Genomic DNA, 15,591 nt, shown 5'->3' with positions numbered 1-15,591 from the left:
TTTGAGACAGGGTCTCACTATGTAGTTGAGACTGATCTGGAACTCACTATGTAGCCCAGGCTGGTCTCGAACTCACAGTGATCCTCCTGCCTCAGCCTCCCGAGTGCTGGGATTACAGGTGTGTGCCACCACACCGGGCCTCTAATAGCTTTTAATACTCTGTTCTTGTGTTGAATTTCTGGAATCTTGTCTATTATATTATATGCCTTGGTGTAGTTTTTTTAAAAAAAATTCTGGCTAATTGAAGTTCTATATGTGTCACTTACCTGTATGTCAAGTTCTTTTTTCCACACTTTGTAAATTTTTTGCCATTACTACTTTGAAGTTTTTTAAAAATGTTTTTTGCACTGTCTCCTGTTTTTTCATTGACTGATCAGTCTTTTTTTTTTTTTGTACCGGGGATCAAACTTGGGTCTTTGTGTTTGCAAGACAGGTGGCAGAACCACTGAACTAAATCCCTGGCCCTGATCAATCTTAATTTTTTTTTTTTTGGTACCAGGGATCCAACTCAGGACCTTGTACTTGCAAGGCAGGCACAGTGCCACTGAGCTAAATACCTGGCCCATGATCGGTCTTATTCTTTGCATCATCTAGCAACTGTTGGATTGATTTTTTGTGGTCCCTTGCCTTTGTTAAAAAAATCTTACTTTTCATGATCACTCACTGTGATTCTGTCTTCTGTATCTGATATTTTGTCCTCAAATTGGATTGTTCTTCTGATTATACCTTCAGTGGAATTTTTAATCTCTTGGATATCTGTTTGAATCTGTTTCATGGGTTCCATTTTTTGCTATATTGGGTGTTCATGATTTACATCATTTTCCTAAGGCCCTTTATTTTTTTAATCTGTATCTGCTTGAGTCACTAACCATATCTTTCATTATGGTCACCATCTCTGTAGTTATCTGAGAGATTCTTTCTTTTCTTTCTTTCTTTCTTTTTTTTTTTTTTTAGTGGGTATCGAACTCAGGTCCTTGCGCTTGCGAGGCAGGCAGCAGAACCACAGAGCTAAATCCCTGGCCCTGAGAGGTTATTTCTGATTTGATTTTTTTTTCGAGAGCCTCATTCATCTGCTTTGTTACTTCTGCTGTTATTTCAGAGAGTCCAGGTGGATGGCTTTCAAAGTGTTCCATTTCATTGCCTCCTAAGTTTGCTTTTGGTGATCTGAAAGTCTGGGGTTGCCTCTTGCTTAACTCTTCTCATTTTCTATTTTATTTTAGTTTAATTCTTGGGTTGATGCTTGTAAATTGCTTATGGCACCTAACTTTATTGCTAGTATTTAAAACCCTTAGGAAATGACTACTTCTGAGACATGTCTTCCAAGTGTACCTGGCTTTTGGGTTTTGAGTCTGTTGAAATATCTTACCTCTTCAATTTATTGGGGATGAGACATTGTTGCCTGTTTGCATTGCATCTGGTTCTTTGTCACTGGATGATAGTTTTTTATTTTTGTTTTTTACCACGAAGTGTATTGGGGAAAGGAAGGTGGAGGCACCTTCATGAGGGCTCCCCACCAGTAAAACAGGAGGAATGGGGAGTTCATGGGGTGCTTCCAGCAAAGATAAGCTCCAGGGCAGCTTGGATGTCCCCTCCAGTGGCCTACAGGGCCTGCAGGCTCAGTTTGTTGTCCTAGATGCCCATGTTGCACAACTGCTGCAGCTGGGGCTGCCATTGGCTCTGGAGGCTGGGCTGCCCAGAGGCTGGCAGGGCATTCTGGAGGGCTTGGCTAAAAGAGATCATTGGTGATAGATGTCCCTGACTGGACTCTGGAGGACATTGGCAATGTACCTGAGGAATGGCCCTGGGTGCCAGGAGTCTCAGTGTGAGAGCTGCTCCTCGGGGTGCTAGCCAGTTCCAGCTCACTCTGGGTGATGGATTTGGGTCTGCTGTACCCTATGGATGCCAGGTGGCAGCTGGAGGTGCTGCTAGAGGTTGTAGACCAGGTACTTGGGTGAAAGTCTTCCTCATCATCTGAGAGCCCTTCACACAGGAAGCCACCTGGCATATCCTGGTAAGAGCTGGAAGGCGTACTCCATGAAGAGGCATCAGCACCAAGTGTTGGGGTGCTGCCTGCTACTGAGTGCAAAACCAGGATGATGGCATTAACTAGGGTCAGGTAAGCAGGCACCAATGTGTCCAGCATGCTGGGATCAGCAAAGATGGAGAAGAGATCCTTGTTCAGAAGAACCCCTAAAACAATGGGGTTGCTGCTGAGGCCTGGGGTGGCCACAGTGATCTGCTCCAGAGACTCCTTGTTGCTGAGCATTTTAAAGACTGCTTCCCTGTAGGAGGAGCTGCCGTGCAGGGCAGTGTGCAGCACCCAGAACTCCCTCTGGGTGGCCACTTTGTCCACAGGTTCTGTTTTCTGATCAGGTTCAGTTCAGGACTTGCGCAGAACATGGACTGTGGACCCAGGCTGAATGCCATAGAAGTCAAGTGTCTGGTCATCTTTTAGCTTCTGGCCATAGTAGATCAGCTAAATCAGCTCTGGATCGGGAACAGAGTCCTGGAGTTTGCCAGCAATAAGTTGCTTCAGAAATGAAATGCTATAGGCTCCTAGTGAGTACTCTCCCAGTTCTGTCTCTGGCAACTGAAGAATAGATTTATGGGCAAGTGGCTGAGCAGCCAGCTTCACTGCCAGATGCCAGTCTGAGAGAGGCATCCTCTCTCTTTAGTGCACTTTCTCCCCATCTCGTAGAAGGAAGCCAGCCACAGAGCCGCCTGTGTAAACCTGGCTGATAGTATTATTTATGACCCTTAGGCAATCTCAGTCTTGGCCTGCCAGAAAGAACAACTGATTAGGACAATTCTTGGCTAAAGTAGTGCATCAGCAATAACAATAGCATCAAACACAGCCTAGAAAATGACAAACTGTGGTAATTATTAATTTGCCACCTTTAGCCATATGTACTGTATGCGTGGTTATATAACAAAATCTGAAACAAACCAGAAAATTATCTACAGTAAATATGTTCCTCAATATGGTGATTTTTACTCTCAGGAGAAATGTTAAAAGGAATTGGGGAAAAATAGAGAAATAGAAGAGGAGGAAGAGATTAGAAAAAAGGCTGAAAACAAAGGAAAATTGTGTGAACTTTGGGAAATTGGTGAAGATTACAGGAGGGAAATAGAGAAGGAATAAATAAAAACAAAAACAGAACAGAACATCCGGGCATGGTGGCACACACCTGTAATCCTAGCACTTGGGAGGCTGAGGCAGGAGGATCTCTGTGAGTTCAAGACCAGCTTGGGCTACATAGTGAATTCCAGATCAGTCTCAACTATGTAGTGAGGTAAAAAACCAAAACCAAACAAACAAAATAGAACAGAACAACAACAAGAAAACTGGAAGTAGTGTTCACACTCAGATAAAATGAAAACAAAGTCTGAAGCAGGAGGATCACTGTGAGTTCAAGGCCTGCCTGGGCTACAGTGAATTCAGGGCCAACCTGAACTACATATTGAGACCCTGCCTCAAAACAAAAAACAAAAACAAGACCAGACAATCAAGAAAAACAGAAAACAAAACAAAAGCAAAACCAAACAACAACATAAAATAAGAGAAGAAAAATATGTTCATTTTAGGGTGTGTCTCTGTTGTAATGGTAGACACATTAGGCAGACAGAGCCCAGATCCATGTTGATTAATCCTAGCAAGCCAGCCATAGATTTACAGTGGGGTAGTGGACAAGCCCAGCAAGCCTGCACATTTAGTTCCACTGAAATTCAGGCTGTTTTCTGTCTGTGAAGCTGGAACTGATATGTTTAGCTTGTAACGCTCTGTGTGCCTTCTGCCTCCTAACAATTTGAATTTGGTTCTACCTCACCCTGACACTGGGAGCTGCTAGGTGGAGCCAGCCCTCAGCTGCTCTGAGCTCTAAACTCAATTGGTGTCTCTTCAAGATGGCTACCAGCCAATTGCCCTCTCCTGGAGGACAACTAATCCGTAATAACTCACCACCCACTGCAGTCTGCTACATCCACTGCTCTGTTCCACTGGTGCATTTCTCCAAGGAGGCTTTGGAGGTCACCAGTAGTTACTGTGGGTATTCATGTTCAAGCCGCCCCTCCCACACAGTGAGTCAGGAATTAGGGAGAAAGTGCTGCTTGCCACCTCCTTTTTGTCTTCTGTGTTAAAATCTTTGCTCTCCTTGTGGGCTTCAATTTTTGCTTCAGATCTTTACTGGGTCTCAAGGACCCACTTCCCTCCTCTTCCTCTTGTTGGTATGTTCCAGTGTCTGGACACCAAATCTCGATGCTGTTTCTCTTGCTGTTCACCACTTCACCATCTCTTTATTTTCATTTTTATTAGAGACAGGTTTTTGCTGAGATGCCCAGGTTGACCTTGAACTTGTGATTCTCCTGAATAGCTGGAATTATATGGCCTTGAGCCGCCTTACCTGGCTCCCTGAGAATTATCTCTTACAGCCAGTAAGTTAGACATTTGGGGACCATGTTTGAAGCACTCACATGTGTGATATGCTAACCATGTTCAAGAATACATTTATCCCTCTCTTCCCTGATTCATTTGCCTTCTACTCATCACAATTTCCTGCTACATTTCAACATTATTTCACGAGAGATACTCTCATGTGGGAAGAAGCAAAGAGACTTCAGGCTGGGCTTGACTAATCACCAATTGTATGAAACTTCAAGTTGCAAATGTGTCTGGTGTCTTCCAGGAGTGGCAAGTCATTCAGCACTAATTGATTATGTGGCTAGGAATATGGCTGGAAAGTTAGACAGAGATCAGTTCTTGAAAGATTGCAAAAGCCAGATGATGAACTCTATCCTGAGTTTGGGGGACATGAGGGTAAAACTGTTGGACTTGCTAAGTGTAGTGGCACACACTGGTAATCCTAACACTTGGGAGGCTGAGGCAGGGGAGTGCTGCAAGTTTGAGGCCAGCCTGGTGGACTACATAGTTCAATGTCAGCCTGAACTATATTGCAAGACCCTATCTCAAAAACAGAAAGCAAAAATCAAAGAAACTGTTGTGATTGTACCTGCAATTGGAAAGTGGTTTGCTGGTGGAAGCTACACTGGAGGTGAAAGAACTTTTTTTTTTTTTTTTTTTCTTTTGTTCTTTTTTTTAACACTGTGGATCAAACTCAGAGCCTTGTACATGCTATGCAAGCTGTATACCACTGAGCTACACACCCAGCCCAATTTTCAGGTTTTAACAGGAATCTAGGCCAGAGATGATGGCAGCCTATGTGGGAAGTCTATAGGAGGATTTTACAAAGAAGTTTGGATAAGGAGGCTGAGCAGGAAAGAATAAGGAATTAAGGCTGATGTCCTCATATCTGGCTTAGGCAACTGTGTACATGACAGAATGAAATGATGGCATGTAGAAGGAGCAGACTGGAGAAGGAATGAGAATGAAGTTGAAGGTCTGTGAGCCACCAGAGTGGAAATGTAGAGGCTCATGGGTGAGTCTGAGTTTAGAGGACAGCTTGGGAAATTGAGGTAAAGATGTAGTCAAACCACCCCCCCAACGCCAAAGAGGGCATAGAATCAGAATAGAAGTCATAGATTGGACCTTCCTCCAGTAAATGCTTGAGATAAGTAAAGAGCATTAGGAGAAGCATTGCAGAGGGAGGAAGAAAACAGTTCTGTCAAAAAGGCAGAAGGCATCTTCTGAGAAGATGTGGGAAGTCTCTCAGGAGAGGTGCACACCTGTAATCCCAGCATTCTGGGAAGCTGAGGCAGATGGATCACAAGTTAAAGACCAGCCTGGGCAACTTAATGCCTTAGGGAGACCTAGTCTCAAAATTAGAAACAACAACCACATAAAAAAACGCTTGGGATATAGCTCAGTTGGAAGGCCCTGAGTTTAAACCCCAGTGTAGACAGACAGATGGACTGACAGATGGACAGTGATCTCAAATGTGGCCAAGAGATTGGAAGAAAGACAGCCTTCCATTTGATTTTGCCATTCAGAGATCATGGGTGTCTTGCTTCCTTTCCTCCCCTCCCCTCTCTTCCCTTCTCCTACCCTCCCCTTTCGCCCCCTCCCCTCTCTTCTCCGCTTCTCTTTTCAAAGTGAGGTTTTTCCATGTTGCCCAGGCTGATCTCTTTAAGTCCTGGACTCAAGGAATCCTCCCACCTCAGTGTCCCAGGGTGATAGGAACATAATGTGGATGACAGAATATGAGGTTTCTTTTGGGGGCTATAAAAATGTTATAAAGTTGCTGGGCATGGTGGCACATGCCTGTAATCCCAGCACTTGGGAGGCTGAGGCAGGAGGATCACTGTGAGTTCAAGACCAGCCTGGGCTACACAGTGAGTTCCATGGCAGTCTGAACTACATGGTGAGACCCTGTCTCAAAAAACAAAACAAAAAAAAAGTTATAAAGTTGTTTGTGATGATGTTTGCACAGCTCTGTGAATACTGAATACTGAATACTGAAAACTGAATTATAAGCTCAGTGGTTCAGTGGCCTGCCTTGCAAGCACAAGGACCTGAGTTCAGTCCCCGGTACCAAAAAAGAAAAAACAAAACAAAAAACTGAATTATATACTTTTGGGGGAGAAGACTGGGGATTGGAACCCCAAGGGCACTCTACTACTGAGCTACATCCCCAGTCCTTTTCATTTTTTTTTTTTTTTCTGGTACCAGGAATCAAACTCAGGACCATGAGTCTGTGAGGCAGGTGCCTGGTGCCACTGAGCTAAATCCCCAGCCCCTTCTTTTCATTTATTTGGTGACAGGGTTTTGGCGAAGATGCCTGGGTTGGCCTTGAACTTGTAGTGCTCTTGTGTCAGTTTTCTGAGTAGCTGAGATTATAGGTGTGTACCACTGTGGCTGGTGAATTATGCACTCTAGACAGACAGATCATGTAGTAAATTAATTATATTTTAATAATGCTATTACAAAGAAGTTAGCCAAGGCAATCAGGTGGGAAGAGTACCCTAGGAAGAGGGAATGGCATTGACAGTCTCAGGACAAAACTGCAGAGCATCAGAGGAACTTTGGCAGCTGGAAGAAGACCATGTCAAGGATGTACAGGAACTAAGTCTGGAAAGATACATTGGGCTGGTCCATGGGAGGCCATGAGTGCCTGAGAAGGACATGTAGATCAGGAAGAATGAGGTTATGAAAAAAAAAAAAAAGAAAAAAGAAAAGAGAGATCCTTAGGTTAGGTCAAGGTCAATATGTGGAAATTGTCTTATTGAAGAATTTCTAGCTAGGGATGTATGTAGCTCATGGTACCGCCACCTGCCTCACAAGCAAAAGGTCCCAAGTTTGATCCCAGGTACAAAAAAAAAAAAAAAAAAAAAAAAAAAAAAAAAAAATCTGTATGAAAATATTTTGTGTGTTCCATTTTGTTCATCAAAAGAGACTGCTGATTTATTATTGGTGAAATTAGATTATCATGGTTTAGACAGAAAGATGAGCTTATCTCAATCCTAAATCTTCTCAGAGTTTCATGTGACGTGAACACAGAGATGTTACAGTCCTCGCAGTCCAGTAACCACAAGCAAGAGATAGGTTCTTGGGGCATTGAGAGAAGTATGCACAGTAGGCAGTAACCCAATGAGAGTTTGTACTGTGGGAGGAAGGAAATGAGCCTCTGAACTGTGACAGTAGGTCCCCACATGTGTTTTTCCCCTCGGTGTTTGAGGACCCCTCTTGTCCCAACTTCCCTGGGTCGTAACATCAACTGCATGAAGAGACCCTAGTGCTCAAGGACCAAGAAGCTGGCATAGATCATTGGCAGTAACTGTGGCCCTGCTGTCTTAGTTGCTCTCCTCTAACTTGTTGTTGCTGCCCAAGAGAGTGAGGTCCCCAAAGTAAGCATAGAGGGTAGATAAAGGCTGGAGCGAAGTTTGGCATTGTGCTGCTTTGAGACAGCTCGGATGTGATCCCTCAGTGGGAATTGTGAGGGGTTGGAGGTGTGATGTGGTTAGAAATCTGCTCTGAGGCTCTGGAAGATTGGTTGAGGAGGAGCCCAGCTGGAGGCAGGATACTCTACCAGCTCTTATAGCTCTCCAGGTGACAGAATATGGGCTGAACCAGAGTTTGAGAGACCTGAGTTGGGGGATGAAGGACTGAGTCAGAGAGTTTAGGGATGAAATGGAGCCAGTTTTTATGAGATGTGGGAGTAAGAGTTATTGGAAGTCAGGCTTCTGAGCACGAAAGACTAGGGGGCTGCTGAGCTGTTTCTGAGGTGGGGACTTCAAAGGACTTTAGAGAAGGCGTGGGGCATGGATGGGATGGTAAAAGGATAGTGTTCTGCCTCAGATGTGTGAAGGAGGAGTCCAGGAGGCAAGTGGCCATGTGGGGAAGTAGCTCTAAAGATACCAATCTGGAAGTCATCACTATGCTGGCTGGCAGCATTTAGGCCTACACCTGGCCGTCTGTTGGTCTGCAGCCAGAGAAAGCTTTCCTTTGGAGCCCAGTCCTGCCCACAAGTCCTTCCAGGCAGCCAGAGAGCAGCCTTAACTGTGGGCCAAGTGGACATGAGTGTGGCCTAACAACAACACCTGGCATGGGGCCTAATTTGGCAAACAGAGCAAGGACAACAGCAGCCAGGGATTTCCCTCTGGATTCCTGCTGTGTCTCTTTTGTGTGATTGTAGGATGTGTTTTTTTTCTTACTTTCTTTTTAACTGAGTATAATTTTTAATGCCAAAAATAAAATTGGTAGAGGGGTCTTATTGTAGACCCTTTAGGGAACAAGTTTTTTTTTTTTTACCTCCTTATCAAAATTATATATATACTGTGTGACCCTACAATGGTACTTTTAGGATTGTATCCTATAGGATAGCATGTACAGAGGTGTCCTCTCCAGCCTTATGGGCAACAGCAAACTGTTAGAACCACTGACATATCTGCTGATATGGTTATGGTATGGTTAAATAAGCCATAGTGTATCCTCCAGGAGAATACTAGCAAGTGCTCAAAAACATGAAGTTCCACAAGGGCTTTCTTTATGATTTAGAAATATATGGTTAGATGAAAAGTTATGTTTAATTTATATATTCTTCCATCATTTGAATGTATTGAAGTGAACTATTATTATTTTATTTATTTATTTATTTATTTATTGGTACTGGGGAATCTAACTCAGGACCTTGCACTTGTAAGGCAGGTGGCAGCACCACTGAACTAAATCCCTGGTCCAATTAATATTATTTTAAAAATTTAAAACATCCAATAAAGGCATTTAAAATGAAAAAATTAGAACATATAGGCAAGCAAGGAAGAGGTGCTCCTATCCAGCAGCTATCCAAACCAAGATTTGTACCTTCCAGATTTTGGTTCACAGCATTATAGAGCTGGTATGAATTTAGGGAGCTTCCATCAAACCTCTTTACATCTAAAGACTCAGAGTCCAGTGGTATTTGAGGACTAAGGCTAGAGACGTGCTCTTCGTGTGTGTTTTAGGCAAGCCCCAGGGCCTCTGAGTGGATACAGCCATCCTGGGCAAGTTCTCTCTTGCCTGGCCATTGTTCTTTCTTTCCTTCACTACCCTCCTCCTTCTTTCCTTCGCTGATTACATTTTGCACTGGTATATACTTTCACCTGATTTTATCTGGGAAGCTATTTACAGTAGAGTCAAGTCAGTAACAGTTTACACAGAACAGGTAACCCCTGCTTCACAAGCTCTGCCCCAGGAGATCATGTGAGAACTTGCTCCAGTGATTGATAACATTGCACTTTTTCTTGGATTTGCTCAGCAGTTTCTTGGGCCTAGTGTCTAGTAGAACTAGAAACTGAACTCACATCTGGTGCCTTTTTAGATTGCTTCAGAAAACAGGCAAAAACAAAAACCAAAAACAGGCAAATATCAGTTCAAGATCCTTCAAAAATTAGGCTTTCTGGATAGCAGAGAGGGAAACTCGTAGATCCTTATTTTTTGCATAAAAGCTTTCTGATATGTTAGTTTCACTTTACTATTTTCTTAAGTGGTACGCTCTGAACATAATAGAATCTCTTCTGCATAAAGACTGTTAGCCTTGATGTGAGATGAACAGAATCATTTCCCTGAAGGTGCAGATCTGCCTCTAATGTTTTTGCCTCTGGCTCCCTATCAGGCCACCCACTCACTTTTTCCCTGCTGTGGTCAGAGTGGTAGTTGTAGTATTCCAGCCTCTTTTCTGACTTGTGCTTTGGACTCAGCACCCAGACACAGCCCTGCTTGTAGGAGGGCCTGCTTCAAGGTGCAGACGCAGGTATATCACGGGCCATGTGTGAGGACATGATGTGATAGGTGGCCTGGTAAGACCTGTGTGCTGCTCTGGGTCAGAGGCCTAGGCCTCTCCAGGTTGCCAGAACTCTTCTTGAGTTTTGGTGGGGGCTGACTGTGACTTCCTGACTGGTCAACTGTGCTATGTTGAGCATACATTTGCCTACCTGTAAAATGAAATAGAAACCACTGACTTGCAGATTGCTGGTTGTTAAGATTCAACAGCACAGTCCTAGCTAGAGTAGATGCCCAGTAATATTTATGTGATCAGATTGGCACTGTATTGGTACTGTCAGGATACTAGGATTTAGATTTTTGGGAGGAGAAGCTGAGGCCTTGTGCTTGAGGTGTCACTGTGTTACAGATTGTCCTGTTTCTGACTTATTAAACACTTGGTTTTGTTAGACACAGACTAGGCAGTAGAAACAAAGTAATTGAGAATTGGATAAAAAGAATTGGAAACTTGAGGGGGCCTGGCTGAACTGGGGAATAAGAATGTAGCATGTTGAAGATGCCTAAGGTTCCCCCTATGTCTTCTTGTGTGTGTGGTGCTGGAGATTGAAGCCAGGGCCTTGTGCATACTGGACAAGTGCTCTACCACTGAACTGCGCCCATAGCCCTTTTTATCTTTATTTTTTTTTATTAGTTTCTGCAATTCTGGGGAACAAACCCAGGGCCTCATGCTTGCTAGGAAAACCTCTGAGCTAAACTCCAGCAGTCCTTTTTATTTTGAGATGCGATCTTACTAAGTTGGGAAGGCTGGCGTATAGCTTGGAATCCTCCTGCCTCAGTCTCCTAAGTAGATGGGATTACAGGTGTTCATCACCATGCCAAACCCTTCACATAATCTTATTCCTTAGAAGGCGCTGTCTCTGCCAGCTTAGGACAAACCAGTCCTTATGCCAGACTTAGGATCACTTAGTCTTTGTTTTGACTTTTTCAGGACCATGTCTCCTTCAGGCTCACATACTTATATTTTATGAGCCATTCCTGTGTGGCTCTGTAGGTGCTTGCAGTCCCATGAGGCATGATTAAATTGTAGGGATGTGTTGAGAAGGAGCTGCCCCTTACCATGACATCCTCCTTTTGGCCACAAGAGGGTGCACCAGGCCCACTCGGCTGTTGCAGAAACTGGGGATAGGAGGTGTGACTGGACTTGTGATTTGGCCCAGCTGCCTCTTCTGCTCCCCTGCACAGCACCAGCACATGGCTGCCCTCTCTTAGGACTCTGCTCTAGACTGTAATTTCTTCACTTAAGTCCCAGTTAGCCTCTCAGATTAGGTAGAATTTATGGCTCAGTGTCTCCTATCTGTCCATCTTTTTCTGCGCTCACCTCCCTGTGCTTCCCTTCCAGAAATAGGAAGGGGAAGATCAGGGTACATTGCCTGGTACTCTTGGTCCTGTTGCCTTGACCACCACACTATCCTTGTTTACTCCCACCTGGGTTGTGCTGACAGCTCCTACCTGGAGTAGTAGCACAGTTAAGTGTGCTAGTTATAAATACAGGGATCTTGGGCTCCAGGTAGGAGCTTGAGGCTTCCCAGAGGTTAGGGCAGCACTTTTCAGGCTTCTAGAAGTATTCCCTTCCTCAGGTAGTCCCCACCCTGTCTTACCACCCTAGTCTGTTAGAAGAGGCACAGTTCATCCTTAGGACAGACTTCTCAACCTCCTGTGGTACTGTGAGGGACTCATAGTATGTGTGTGGCACACACAGGTACATATGTGTAGGTGAACAGGGCCCAAATCTGGCACCCAAACTCGAAGTAAGCATGGTTGATCCTCCAGTCATGCTGGGTAATGGGGTTGTTATCAGATGATTGACATCTGCCCTCTTCCACCCGTGCCCCAATTTGGGGGCCTTTCCCTTGGCCTCCTGGACCTCTGCTTTAGCCAATACCTACTCTCTGGGTGATTTTTAAAAAATCTATTCAGTAATAAACTGTTGGTCATCTTCCTCTTTCAGGGACAGGAAAGTCAAGGCCTTTAAAGGGGCACTTTAGGCCAGACTGCTACTGCACAGCCTGGAGACCTGCTCTGCCTATCCACACCCAGCACCCTGCAGCTCCTCCAAAGGATTGTGGAGGAGAGCTCAAGGGGCAGAGCTGGCCCCGTGTGAATATGGGTTGTCCTGAGAATGGCCAGGTAGACTGGTACAGGAAAGGGTGTGGGAGGAGCAGCTCTGACTGAGTGCCAGACACTGCTTTCCTGACCAGTTCTGGCTTGGCCCTGGGTGCTTGCCTAGACCTCATCTTCTTTAGACACTCAGGCAATGGTTTCAGGTCTTGACCTCAGCTGCGGCTTCATATTTGGCTGGCAGATGGGGCTTCCCCTCTGAGGAGTCATCTGTGGTGTCCTTGCTACTGCAACTTAGCCTTTGCTGCTCACCCTGCCCCTACTTGGATGGCGCCACAGCCTCAGTTCTGTACCAGCCATTGGAACTGTCAAGGATGCTCCATTTTGCCCAGCCATCAATCTCATCTGACTCCCCAAATTGCCCTCAGGGAGTAAGGATGACTGGGCCTAACCAAGTGAGAGCAGGCCTTGAGGATAACCTTATTCAGACATCTTATTTATCTGGAAAATTAGGTCCCAGATAAGGCCCAGGGGATTGCATATGGTCCCCTGACACCAGTCTTGGCTCTTCAGATCTAAGAATTCTATGTTTTTTAATTTTCTTTTCTGTGTTTTTTCATTTATCCATTTAAGGGTTCCTAAGGTATGCCTGTGTATACCTGGCCACTGACTTAGTAAGCAGCGGTCAGGCGGAAGAAACCTTGTTCCTGGGGCCATTGCCATTTCTTCAGGCCTTGCTGCAGGAAATTGAATAGGTTGGGAGCTTAATGGGTTGGGAATTTAGGAAGTCTCATACAGGAGACCTACCACACAGGACCCTGAAGCCGTCAGGTCACATATGAGAGCCCACTTGCTTTCCCCACCCCTACCCCTTCAAATTAGATTGCATATGTGCAGGCCTAGGAGGATAGTGGGTTCTGGAGTGTTCTCCTTCAAGCCTGGCCCAGGCTTCATGCCTTCTACCTCTCTTAGGAGCCTTGATCGTTTGGACCTAGTTTCTGCTATGAGGCTCCTCAAGTAGATAACCATCTCCCTCCCAGGGGCCAGCCCAGGTCCACAGAGCTGATCAGGCGCAGTCTGGCATGTAACTGCTGCCCTGCATATGTCCCACTATGTCCTTGATCTGGGGTGGCTGGGGATAGCTGAAAGGCAGAGTGGGTAAGAGGTCATGAGGATGTTGCACAGGACTAGACTGGATGGTTATTGCTTTTACCACCATCCTGCCTGGTCCAGACCTCCTGGTCCAATTATGGAATGAATCAACTCTGTACCTGGATTGGGTTGCTCTGTGGATTTTCCATGAGCTGCAGGGAATAATGCTACATACTCAGAGCAGCATAGTCTCTCAGCCATGAATGAGGCTTGATTCCATGAGCCCATCTTCGGGTCCTTGGTTAAAGCAAAATGAGTATTTCTTACTATCCTTTTTTGGGTTGGCTCTATGCACAGTAGAAATTGGCTGGATACTTCAGCTAGAATCCAGCCTGATCTGGCTTAGTCTCACTGAGAACAGCCTCTGGGGAGCTCTGGGACTGCCCTTCACTCCAGTCTGAGTAAGTTTAGCTTTCCTTCATGTTCTTCCTGTAGAGATATGTGCATATAGAACAAGAGCCCAGCATTAAGGACTGGCAGGATTGTTCCGATTGTATGGGCCAGCAGACCTAGGAGATAGATATGGACAAAGGTCAGCTTTTTTTTTTTTTTTTGAGACAGGGTCTCACAGTATAGTTCAGACTGCCCTGAAACTCACTGTGTAGCACAGGCTGGTCTTGAACTTGCAGTGATCCTCCTGCCTCAGCCTACCTAGTGCTGGGATTACAGGTGTGCGCCACTATGCCCAACATTGAATTTTTTTTTTTTTTTGTTAAGGTCAGTTTTTGAGCACAGTTCACTACCACATCTTCTCTGTGCGGGCTGATACTTCACCAGGCCAGGCCACTTTACTCTGTTATACCCATGTCTTTGGGAAATGCAGAGCAGCTCTTCATTTTAACCTGCAGATTTCTTTTCTATTTCTATTTTTTTGTTTTTGTTTTTGTTTTGGACACAGGGTCTTGCTGTGTAGTTCAGGCTGGCGTGAAACTCACTATGTAGCCCAGGATGGCTTCGAACTTCGGGTGATCCACTGCCTCAGCTTCCTGAGTGCTGGGATTACAGGTGTGTGCCACCAGGTCTGACAGCCTGCAAATTCTATAACTTCAGTGGCAAGTTGGAAGGAAAGAACTTGCTCAAGGTCAAAGTGCAGGGCAGCGGCAGAGGAGGTATGGCCCTTTCCCAGGGTGAGTCTGGTCTCTGGATTCTTAGGCTAGACTCTGGCTGGGGAATGAAGGAAAGGTACCTTGTAAGCCCCATATCTTTTGGGACCTGCCATTGCTGAGGAGCCTTAGGGCCTGGGTAGAAATGACCTGGTGAGGGTTCTCCAGTATTGGATCTCCCATTCTGTCAAAGGAGACCTTCTTGGAACTTGCCCTGGGTGCAGCAATAACCAGTTCTGCCCCTCCCTTTGGCACACGAGACCATTGCCTGCATGGCACCCTTGTGTCAGATGAGTTGACTTCCTCATGGGATGTGAGAGATACTTTCATTGTCCTGGCAGCAGGTACAAGGTGTTCCTGAGAGCATTCAGGTAATTATGTGTGGCTATATTGCCACCTGCCATCTGTCCTGGAGCAGGGAATGGGGTGGTAAACCCAAAGCAGACATCCTGCTGTCTCTGGGACATGGAGTGTGACCCTCCCACTGGATCTGGATCCCTGAACCTATTGTTGGGGGTGGTACCAGTGGTGTCAGCTTGGTCACCTCTGGCTCAGCCCTATCTTTCCTGATGCCAATCCTTTTCTTCACTTAAAAACCTCCAATATGAAAAAAATGTGGGTCTTGAGACCAAGGAAGGGGAACTTACTGTCCTTTCCTTGCAGGAACCCTGCCTTATGCCAACTGAAACCTAGTAACTTGGATGCAGCAATGCCAGCAGTAGATTCCAGGTTCTTCCTAAGACTGCTGGCAGGGGCTTCCTGCTGGCTATGCTGCCTCTTGCCTGCTGCTGGGACCTTAGGGCTATAACTTGGGGCAGCATAGGGTTTGGTGGATGGGACAGAGTTGGTCTTAGCCCATGACTGTCCAAGTCCATGGGCCACCCGGAGCTCTGTATGATCTTGCTGGTAGGTGATGTTGGCTTGGGGATAAGCATCTTGGATCAGGAGTAGCTGAGTGTGGTATATAAAAGTTTGTCTGTTTTATTCCAGTCTGCAGAGATGATACCCCACCCCATATACTCCTGCGAGAAAACACACACACACACACACACACACACACACACACAC

The 15,591-nt window shown here is 45.4% G+C and overlaps 1 protein-coding gene and 1 pseudogene across 2 annotated transcripts in view; one reads left to right on the top strand and one right to left on the bottom strand.

Moving 5' to 3' along the window:
- The window catches only part of Atp6v0d1 (ATPase H+ transporting V0 subunit d1), a 58,128-nt gene that overhangs the window by 11,006 nt on the left and 31,531 nt on the right, over positions 1-15,591 (top strand). The window lies entirely within an intron of this gene.
- Positions 1,540-2,780, bottom strand: LOC104854060 (annotated as a pseudogene).

Source organism: Fukomys damarensis, unplaced genomic scaffold, assembly GCF_012274545.1.
Source record: "Fukomys damarensis isolate Sample0158 unplaced genomic scaffold, DMR_v1.0_HiC HiC_scaffold_32, whole genome shotgun sequence".
NCBI classification, from domain to species: Eukaryota; Metazoa; Chordata; class Mammalia; order Rodentia; family Bathyergidae; genus Fukomys; species Fukomys damarensis.
The sequence above is the reverse complement of the archived record's forward strand: the minus strand, read 5'-3'. Positions and strand labels throughout refer to the sequence as shown.